Genomic DNA, 8,593 nt, shown 5'->3' on the forward strand with positions numbered 1-8,593 from the left:
GTGTAAAACTGATGATGTGGGGACATAAATCTGTTTACAAAGTCACGTTGTGGGGACTCGACTAGCCTTCCTGTTGGGGACAAAATGCAAGTCAACATAATGTAAATATTTACATTTTAGGGTGCATACTTTGTTGAAGGGCAGGGAAAGGGTTAGGATCATAGATTATTATTAATATTAGATTATTGCTACGGTGCGTCTCCGGGGAAATTAATGTATGTCAATGTAACGTCGTCTAAAGTGATGGAAACACGACTGTGTGTGTGTGTGTGTGTGTGTGTGTGTGTTAGACCTGTTGCTGCTGATGCTGGTTTACATGTGTTCAGCAGCAAAACGCTAATTGGGGTCAAACAAGACAGCCCGTAAAATCTATTTAAGTAATGTTTGTAATGTTAAATGACACCCTTGTGGCTTTCAAACTTCACACAGTTTCAACAAAACATTTTTTTGTTTTGTTTGTTTGTTTACGAAGACAACCAGAAATTACGATATTTCTACCGGGATTTACACTTTGTTGTTGCTTTTTTTGTTATCGCTATGTTTGTTTCTACAGTGACTTCGTGGTAGTTGTAGACATGCGCGTACAGCTATAATAACGCTACAATAACACTAAATATTAGCTTACAGCCGCAGAGCTCTTCCCCCTAAAGTTCTCATTGTCTGACGCACTTGCGCGTGTCACTTTTGTGCGCTCGTGAGCAATTAAAACAGTGCAAACACCTGCGCAGTCACCGGGACTAATCTTTGCTTTTGTTCTTTTCTTAGCAATGCAAAACTCCGATACAAACAACAGGCACATTTTAACAAGTAAACGGCATGAAACGAGCTCCCAGCTGCTCCCACATCGGACCCTGTCACCAGCAGCGTGTCCTACCTTGTAAAGATTAAAACCCAGTAACAACCTCTTGAGAAAAACACTTGAAAATAATCCAGACAGAAAATGTAGAAAGAAGTCCTTGTGCAATCAGGAGAGCTCGAACCTTGCGGGAGGTGATGGTGAGATCCGTTGGCGTTGTCAGCAGACAGTACAGGAGGAGGAGGAAGAAGAAGAAATGAGACTCAACGCTGGGAAGTTGCAGAACAAAAAAAAGAAAAGTCCGGCCCCTCAAGTCCTGCCCCCTCCGCTCTCCTGCTGACAGAAATAGCAAGAGAGGCGGGTCCCACCAAAAATAGCCTCGACTTCACACGGACCTTTAGGACGATTGTTTCGCAGCGCTGACTGACTCCCATTGGGTGCCCGCTGCAGCCAATCCGCGCTCGGCTGCTTATAAACTTGTACAATAACTTTGTGGGGACTCCATTAAAAACAATGACCGTATAGCCTACACACTATGGCTCCATCTGCTGTCAAAAAACAACAACCCAAAACAGAGTGATGTGGTTCTGGCGGGGCCCCCTGACACCCTCCAGGGGGGCCCTTTATGGGGGTCCCCAGAAAAACGAGTGATAGGATGAAACTTTTTTTGCACTCCGCTCTGCCCAACGTTTGCGCTGATGTTCTATATTTAAACATTTTCAGGAAAAATGTTTTTAAACATATGTTATAAAACATATTTAAACATTTTCAGGAAAAATGTTTAAATACAGAATACTCAGTGTTTCACTTGGTATTTTGTTAGGGTGAAACAGACGAAGCACGTGTAAGTGAGTCTGCTGCTTACCAACAAAGGAACCTCCATCAGTGGTGATTTGGAACGGTCTGACACCTAATACTTCAATAACGTACTTATTGTAACATTCTCTCGTAGTGTTTGTTTGTTTATCATATTCTATTGTACATTTTCCCTATGTTTTTATTTTAAATGATGTCTTATATTATTGCACTGTGGTTATTGCCATGCACCAATCACCAAGTCAAATCCATTGTATGTACAGTATGTGTTTCTATAATTTGTCCATGGCATTGGTTCCTGCAGATTGTAACACACAGAACATGACATAATGCATTCAGCTATGTTGGACAGTCCGGTCTTTCTACATTACAGTCACCAGTTGAGCTCATGTCTTGCAAATGTCTAATGAAACCACGATAGCATTAAACTAATAATTATTTTGTTAAACTGGTATATTTATTTATAGACACAGTTTCGGTACAACATGTGTCTATAAAGCCAATCAACATTCTGAGAAAAGAAAAATCTTCTCTTGAATCTAACTTGGTTTCCTTTTATACTGTTTCCTGTCAGTGAACATGTTTTGGAACCTTTGGGCTGTTGAAGTGTTGCTATTTTTTTTTATTAAAAAGAGAAAAACCAATTCACAGAAATATATAAAGCTCCTAAACAACATTAAGTGAAGCATCACTGTAATATTCCCTGGCAACCACACTAAACCACCTGTTTAATATAGGACTCCTGTCTGAACATTGTGTTCACGTCGTCTTCAACAACAGAAGAAGAAAGCCTTTTGAAAGGGCCCTCATGAGGAAATGTTTGGAATACTTTCTGTGGGCCTAATAACAATGTCACTTATTGTTCAGCTTGACTGTACCAACAGCTTTACTCGCCGCTCTACATTTCATTCAGTCAAAGGCATAAACCATGCTGCGGTGGAGTCTCTCAGATCACAATTAGCTCTTTATCTTGTAGGATTAGAGATGACATCAGTATAAAATCCAAGCTAGTTAGTTATGAAACAAAACACACACGCCTGTGCGAGGTATTGTGATAGTGACTGTTCTAAATATGGACTTTCTTTTGCGCTATTCGGGCTGGAGATCAGTTTTGAATATTGCAAAGTGGTGTTGGTACAAGACAATATGGAAAAGCAGATCTAATCACGGTGGCTGACGGCTCAGAGTGGATATTCCTACCAAGAGCCCATCAGATGTCTGTAACCATGGTGTGCATAATCCCTGGAGCACAATCACAATAAGTAGGTGTGCTGTTCTTGTGATTGCCATGGACTTGGCATTCTGCAGTCATTTATTGACACTTCTAAAAGAAATGTAATAAGTAATACTGTATTCATTTATTAATATAAGGGCCTTCATTTACAGTATGACAGTACTCTTACATACAGCAATATGTCTGTTGTTGATATAGTACGAAGATGTGTTTCATTTTACACACCACTGCTGTAGCTATAGAAACAGTATCGTAAAAGAGTCATTAAAAGGTATCATATCCCCACTATGATTATAAAGACCCTATTGTGGTTCACATTGCAGTTTATCATTACCGCTGTTGCTATGAATACAATGAACCCAGTGTAAATGTTTTGACATTAAATTGCCGCCAGTTAATTACTGTGGAAATAACAATCGATCTCTTCGAGGTGAGACAATAGTTTGACATATTGTACTAAGTGTATGCACATTAAAAGACATGATCTGTTAGATTCAGGGTGGCAGAAGAGGCCGTACTACAGAGTGGCTGAGAGACTATACGTCAGGAGGAAGCTCTGACATAAATTGGTTGAGAAGACTTGCTAGCAGTTACAACCAGGGCTGTAGCAGGAGGTAAAGCGTCCTTCACCACCTTTGTATGCTGTATTTTTTTAGGTTGCATAAGTGTGTAATTCACACATGCTGTAATAACTTTTTTTTTACAGGGGAATAAAAGGCAGTTAATTGTGTTAACTTTCTGACATTGCAGGTACATATCTTGACTTGCAGTCAGACCAGGGCCCCCGAGGAGTCCGTGTAGAAGGAAAGAGAGCATCCTGTCTGTGTGAAACACGGTGTTCAAACACACACACACACACTTGCCTACAGTGCATACGTTACTGTGGTAGGGTACATGACGCAGGACCAATCGTTCTTTGTCAGTTTTTCTGGTCCAGTGTCCTAGAATCGAAAGTCTGTTCGCTGTCAGCAGCACTGAGTCACATTATACTGAAGTGTGTTCAGCATCAGAGAAGCTGTTAACTTTAGAAATGAATTAGAAATGGTTAGTTGTATTTATAAGTATACAGCTGACCTCTGTTTAATCACGAGTTGTGTAATATCATAAAATCAACATTCTACAACTACAACTAAACAAAAAAAACAATCCCAAAACTTTCACGGATGAAGGTTTTTATCTGAAAATGAAGAAGTTCAAGAAGAAATACAAGAATAAAGACAAACAGCCACAGCATTGAGTCATACTTGATTTCGACTATCTTACAAACGATGGATGTACTTTTTCTCATTTTTTTGCACCTCCTCTTCCCCTGTTTTTCTAAAATGAACCGTCTCCACAGAACCGTTTAACATCTTTTTTTGATGCAGAATGTATCATTTTGTTATGAGTTTCACTCGCACTTCTCAGTGTTTTCCCCCCACTTTCAACCGTCCTTTTGTTTCCACAGAGCACAAGCGTGTGCGTGCCTTTTATCGTTTTTATTTTCCGATCTCGGCGTCAGTCGGGTCAACGACTGATGCTTCAGACAAATATTGAAACCATGAAGTGCGCGTCTGTGTTCTGCTGGTGGTGCTCCATCGTACACTCACTCACCCTCGGGTGCCTCTGCGAACAGAGGGTGTGGGGGGGGGAGACCCAGCATAGTTCCCAGAAACCCTCGGTGTGTGGGTGTAAGAGTTTTCTTCTGTGTGTCTATGACCGTTGACATAAAGTGTGTGTGCAAGCCTATAAGTGTGTCTATGTGCATGTGTGTGTGTGTGTGGTAAGTCCATTCAATTACACAATCTACCATGCAGTCTGAATCACATCCGGTTTCGAGCTCAAAATAACAAAACCACAGGGTGACAGAAAAGCAGCGCAGCAGGCAACTGCCCACAGGGAGAGAGGAATACACACACGTACACACACACACACACACACACACACACACGTACACACACACACAACAACATCTATGTCTAAAAAGAGCTTTCCTGTACAGAGTTTGGGGCTAATTGCGTGTCTTATCCTTTGATTACTGAGACTGCAGAAGCCTCCACATGATGTATGCAACTGTATGAAGTAACTGCAAAACATGATTATTCCAATATATATTGGTTACTCCATATATGAAGGTATTGACATTTCATGAAAAATCTAATATCAACCGGTCCTTGCTGGAAATACCTGCTAATTTAACACCTTTTTATAAAGAAGGATTGGTCAGTATGGTCAGTGGCGTCTTCAGTTAATACATTTTGAAATCTATTTGCGTTTTCAGAAAGAAAAACCTTAAAGTAAATCAAGCCGAAATGACACAGTTGAAAACAGTCAGTCTGACGTATATGTAGCTCAGTATTATATGGCTCAGGATGTGGTCAACTGTGTGCTACACGGTTGCCTCCCACCTGCAGCGATGTGCTCCTGCCAAAACACGACGTTTGACACGAGAAGAGATCTTTGACAAAATACAAAAGTCTACAAAACCATGCTGAAATCCTTACAGAATGACGTTCAGAATAATACAGGAGGGCTATCGGAATGCACAAAGCAAAGCGACTTGTGTCCAGGGATTAGAGATTGGTGTCGAAAGTCATTTTTACTCATTCTTTCATAACAAAGCTTATTTTTTAATTACTTCTTTTAAACATGTTTTGTTAAGGCAAAGTTCTTTTACGTCTAGTTGTGTTTTTCATCTTAGATCTTTGGCTTCTTTTGTTAAATGAAAAAGTTTTGGACAAAATATGGTTATATTTTATTAAGTATTATTTTGATATCAGTACACAAAACCAGGTGCCAACACTACAATGTAAAACAATTGCCACGCCTACGCATGACACATAAAGAGACACACACCAAAGCTTTAATTCTTTAATTCCCAATCTGCGTCTGTAGTTTCAATTCTCCTCAGTGAAGCAGTACTCGGGACAACTCGAGAACATTTACTGTTAAGTTAAACTTCAAGTTGAACATTTAAGATAAATTATGACTCATGCGCATGCATGCAGACACAAAGAAAGATGATATATATATGCATTTTAAACATACTTATTCTACTTTTTGTGAGTGTCCTGTCTCTGTGAGCCACTATGCGTCTGACTCTTCATCTCCCATGTGTGTCGTTAAAAAGAAACAGCACACACGCTTGCCAGTTTTACGTAACAGAGAAGGGTATGACCTGTATTTGCACTAATTATGAAACACAGTGGTCTCAGTAAGCTGTTTTAACACAGTTAAAGTAGAAGCATACAGTCACTGTGTGTAAAATGGAATTAGCAGGGGAGGGAGGTTTTAGAGAGAAGGAAATGAGGGAGTTAAAGAACAAGGGAGGGGATTCGAGAGATGAAAGTGGCTGAGGGAGAGCAGTAGAAAGTCAGAAAGAGATAAAGATAAAGTGAATGGAGAGGTAGAATCAGCAAAGAAGAAAAAGAGGAAGGATAGGATGAGAGAAACAGGGAGAAGCTGAGAGCGCTGTAATAATGTTTGGCCTTGGTCTGCCAGCGGGGTCCTTCCCCTTAAGAAGCCAACAGGAATGCAAGGAATGCCGCATGAGAAGAAAAAAAAGGAAGGAGAGGACGAAGAGGGGGAGAAAACAGGGGAGGATGATAAAAAAGAAAGAAAAGCCAAGAAAGAGGAGGAGGAGGAAAAGGAAGGAAAGCGGGGAATCCAGAGCGAGATGAAGATAGAGAGGGGGAGACGTGAAGATGAAGGCAGGGAGAAATATGAGACACGGAGGAAAAGACTTATTGTCTTTACTGGGCTGAGTAAACACAAGAACAAAGACGATGAAAAAAATAAGGCTGGAAAACATATGGGAGGAAAGAATGTCTTTCTATACGTGTGTGTTGGTGTGTGTTACTTGTATGTGCGAGAGACTATCAGGGTGTGGTCAGCTACAGTATTCAACGACGCTCAAACTTCCTCTTCAAAGTTTTCTCTTTGCCAGTATTCTCAGTGTCAGAAATTTCACTCCTGCAGTATTCCACAGAAAATGCTCTCCTTCCCCGTGTGACGGCTCTTTCAGTGAAAGTCTGCTCCGGTCTTGTGGCGGTCAGTTGATAATCATGAGATGCAGACAGACAGAGACTTTGCACATCAGCAAATGCACGCTCAAATCGTGTGAGATCCTCCTACTTCATGGAGGGTAACGTGGAGGCTACGGGGTTATATAAAGCACAGACTATACGCAGAATGCTGCTATTGAGGACTGAGATCACTGGAGATATACTCACGGTACTTTCCCTAAAACGCCAAAAACGCAGTAACTACAAATTAGGTTAGGACCAGAATCTGATTTTTGGGAATATCTTTTGGCATATAAAACATAATTCTTATAATGTATAATTTCTGCGAAAACAGTCAAATTTGCCAACCCAGTCTCAATCCCAACTCGTCAAATACCGACGCTTGGTCAGTGCTACAAACTTGCACGTCGCAAGTAACAGATACGCTCTCATGTTGCGGCTAAACCTGTCTACTGCGTAATGCTTCATGTTAACTCTTTTACGCTTCCTCTGAACAGATACTGTCAGTCCTGCTCCGTGTTTAGTTCCGTTAGCTATTGGCTATGTTAGCTGCATTAGTCCTATTAGCTGTTAGCTCTTGTTAGCCAAACAGGAGTCTTCCGCCGACTGGCTGCTAACAGCTTACTAGCATTCCTCATACTAACATGAGAAGACGTGCATTGTTGTAGTTAGTGCTCGCTTCAGTTTGTCATTTGCAAAGTTACATACATAGTTTGGTTAAATTCGTGGCCTTGTTTTCTCATTATGTCATGTATAATTTTAGCCTATTTTATTTAGGCATAGTTCTTGAACATGTGCTTGTGTCTGGACAACATTTTACATTTCAGAACTTTGGCTTATTTTGTTGAATGAAGGTCTCTGTTTGCATGTTAGATGACATTTACAAGCTTGTTAAAGAAGAAAAGAATGTGTATTTTAGGATTACACTGAAGTACACCACATATTTATGATTATATTTCCAGGCTCAAGGTTATCAGTTGTGTGCTATTTAAAAAAAAAAAAGATGTGAAACATTTTAGCATCTTTAAATAATACTCCTCGCCTAAATACATATATCCCACGCAACAACTTTAAAATGCTAATACAGCGCAAACATAACTGGAAACCCCAAAAAGAGGCAATCATACATTCCCTTACACATTTTCAAAATGTTTCCCCGGTGTGCGTATATGTGTGAAAAAAGAGAGACAGAGTGAATGTCTGACTAGCCGCATCGGAGGCCTTGTTGACATGTGCAGTCCACAGAAAAGACAATGGATCGCTGACAGACATTTTCCACAACAGAGCAACGGTGTCATGTGTGCAGTAATCACTACCCAGTGTCGAGGGGTAAAAAAAAAAAAAAAGGTATGGTGACTTTATTCCAGGGGCACGTAGGATAATACGAATCATCTTACAGATAAAAAATACCATAACTATTAAAATAGAAAGTCGTGCAGAAACTTTACAGCAAATATGGAGACTAATGACTAGATTTAAGGATGGTGGTATCTGAATGAATCGCAGCCTCTTTTGGGCGTTTGATCTGGTCAGATTGAAAGTGAAATGAGGTCAACCCCCGGTGACAGCACAAGCAAGAGCATATAATGATGGATACTTTACACCCTAAAGATGTTTGGAGTTAAAGCGAGTTGTTCAAAACACAGCAAGAAACCATAGCAACCAGAAAATCCCAGGGATATCAACAGCACACACACACACACACACACACACACACACACACACACACACACACACACACAC

General features: G+C 40.5%; 1 protein-coding gene across 2 annotated transcripts in view; it reads right to left on the minus strand.

Moving 5' to 3' along the window:
• Positions 1 to 8,593, minus strand: part of hdac7a (histone deacetylase 7a) — a 53,463-nt gene that overhangs the window by 41,717 nt on the left and 3,153 nt on the right. Inside the window, exon 1 of one of the 2 annotated variants that reach the window (XM_031868730.1) lies at positions 875 to 1,072. The exons of the other annotated variant lie outside the window; for it this stretch is intronic. The gene's annotated coding sequence lies outside the window, so the exon portion shown is untranslated. Of the gene's footprint in view, positions 1 to 874; positions 1,073 to 8,593 lie in introns of those variants that run through there. 2 annotated transcript variants of the gene reach the window in all.

This window comes from Anarrhichthys ocellatus, unplaced genomic scaffold (genome assembly GCF_004355925.1).
Source record: "Anarrhichthys ocellatus isolate YVR2014 unplaced genomic scaffold, GSC_Weel_1.0 scaffold44, whole genome shotgun sequence".
Lineage (NCBI taxonomy): Eukaryota > Metazoa > Chordata > Actinopteri > Perciformes > Anarhichadidae > Anarrhichthys > Anarrhichthys ocellatus.